The sequence below is a fragment of the Megascapheus bottae genome, chromosome 33 (assembly GCF_031878675.1).
Source record: "Megascapheus bottae isolate mThoBot1 chromosome 33, mThoBot2.hap1, whole genome shotgun sequence".
Taxonomy (NCBI): Eukaryota; Metazoa; Chordata; class Mammalia; order Rodentia; family Geomyidae; genus Megascapheus; species Megascapheus bottae.
Genome location: NC_143541.1, coordinates 6,471,857 through 6,474,369, shown reverse-complemented (window position 1 = coordinate 6,474,369; position 2,513 = coordinate 6,471,857).

Genomic DNA, 2,513 nt, shown 5'->3' with positions numbered 1-2,513 from the left:
TAACTTCAAAATGTGCAAGGGAGAACACACTTGAAATTAAAAAAATCGATACGGTCTATTATTTTCCTGTATTGTTTCAGAAAACAAGAACCATGATTTATCTATTTAATTAGTCAATTAATTTTTTTCTGGTCACAGGGCGTGAACTCTGGGCCTGGTCACTGTCCCTGAGCTCTTCAGCTCAGGGGGGTGGGGGGGGAAGCAGAGCAAAGGCTTAAGGCCCCAAGTTCCGGCCCCAATATCAACACATACACCACACACACCCCTCAGAGCCCTAGCGGTGTCCTGTGAGACTAATATAAAAGATTTCACATTCACATGCCAGTAGTCCTAGAAGGTGACAAGAAAGAAGATAAAGGAAAAAGTGAACTTGAAAAATGTTTGAAAATGTCCTAGATTAGTCAAGAATTTGGAAGCTAGAACTGGTGAAGCTTACACAGGGTAAACTGCCCCCAAATCCATACCAAGACACATAGTAATTCACTCCGGAAAGCTAGCAGCAGCAGACACAATCTTGAGAAGAGTCCAAGGAAAACACTGCCTCCCCAGAAAGGCAATGACAGCAGCTCCTTATTAGGAAAATGGAGGCAAGAAGGAGAAGAGTGGAGGCAAGGCCCAGAGAACAGCCCGCCTGTGGCCTCCTGCCCAGCAACAACATTCCTAAGGAATGAAGGCCAACTCGTAATTCTCACATGAAGAACTGTGCAAGACCTTACCCTCAAAACTAGCATGGAGATGAAGGAAACAGAGACACTGATAGAATGGCAAGACAGCACCTAGAGACCAGAGGGCTCCAGCTCTCTGAACTATAGGACAGGTATGATATCATTCCTAGCAAAACGTGGGATGTTTTACAGATGTGCAGAGGACTGTTCAGATCTTTGTATGGAAAGGTAAAATAAACTACAATAGCAAAAAAAAAATATGTTGAAAAACAAAAAGGAAATGGGAGAAATCAGCTGGTTAGAAGGCTCCAGAAATCACAATTCTGATACTGGTAAGTCAACTCATAAACCAATAGAACCGAGCCAATAAACAGGTTCATGCAAATCAAGGCAGTTTTGTTTTTGTTTCACTGTGGGATTTTGTGGTGGTGGTGTGGTCCTAGGCTGGCCTAGCACTGTGTCCTCCCAATCTCAACCTCCCACGTAGCTTGGGGAGACGGGAGCTGCTAATGTGTCCAACTATGGGTTGAGATGGGGTCTTTTAAACTTTTCTGTCTAGGCTGGGCTCAAATCAAGACCCTTTTTTCCTCAGACTCCTGACAGTTCCGTTTTGACAAAGGTATAAAATTAGGTTAATGAAGGACAGAAGCCTTTTGCACCAAATAGTATCAGAGCTGACTGAAAACCCACAGGCAAGAAGCCCACGCCATAACTCCAAATCTCATATTTTACTTAAAAAGTTAACTCAAAATGGTTTGCAGTCTTAAATATAAAATGTATACAATTTTTAGAAAAATGCATAAGAGAAAATCTTCAGGTTCCAGGGCTAAGTAGAGATGTTTTAGTTTTGAGCCATAAAAATAAAAAGAACTAAGTCAGGCATGGTGGCTCACGCCTGTAATCCTAGCTATTCAGGAGGCTGAGATCTGAGGATCATGGTTCAAAGCCAGTCCAGGTACTAAAGTTCATGACACTTTTATCTCCAATTAATCACCAGAAAACCAGAAGTGGTGCTGTGGCTCACGGACAAAAAAAAGAACGAACTAGTTCTACTGAAAACAAAACAAAGCAAAAACCCTGTTTTTCTAAGTATTCTTTCAAAAAGATGAAAAAAACAAGGAGAAAGTATCTGCAAGCCATATAGCTGACAAAGGATTAGTACTGACTGTATACAAAGAACTCACAAAACTCAGCAGTAAGGACCAAATAATTCAGTCAGAAGACAAAGGGCATGAAAAGACATTTCACATGCAGTACAAGAGATCACACACACACCCATGTGTGTACCTGAAGTGTTCAGCTTCACTGGCCATCAAGTCAAAACCCCAAGGAGGAATTACTGCATATCCCCAGAATAGCTGAAATAATAAGAATGGCTTCACTGAATGCTGACTGGGGCTCAGGGAAGCTATCACGCGTGCTGCCTTTCTGGTCCAACAGGAAATGAAGCAGCCACTCCAGAAAAGAAGAGATTACAGTTTCTTAAAATACATACATGCAGCCACAATATTATTTGGTAATGGGTAATGGACGCCTGGATATTTGTCCCAGAGAAGCAAAAACAGCTTCATACAAAAATGAATACATGAATGTATATACTAGCTGTCTTCTTAAGAGTCAAGGAGGTTGTCACAGGCCAGGTCTGGAGGCAAGGGGGTGAAGAGAGGCTGGCCGCAGGTGCAAGGTGACAGGAAGAAAGGGAATGTCTGCCCCGGTGCTCTCCTGCATGGTGGGATGGCCGTGCTTAGCAATATTGTACCGAATATTTAAAAATAGCCAAAAGAGGGGATTCTGCATGTTCTCAGCAGATGAACTGTGAATGTGTGAGATGACTGATGTGCTATTTAG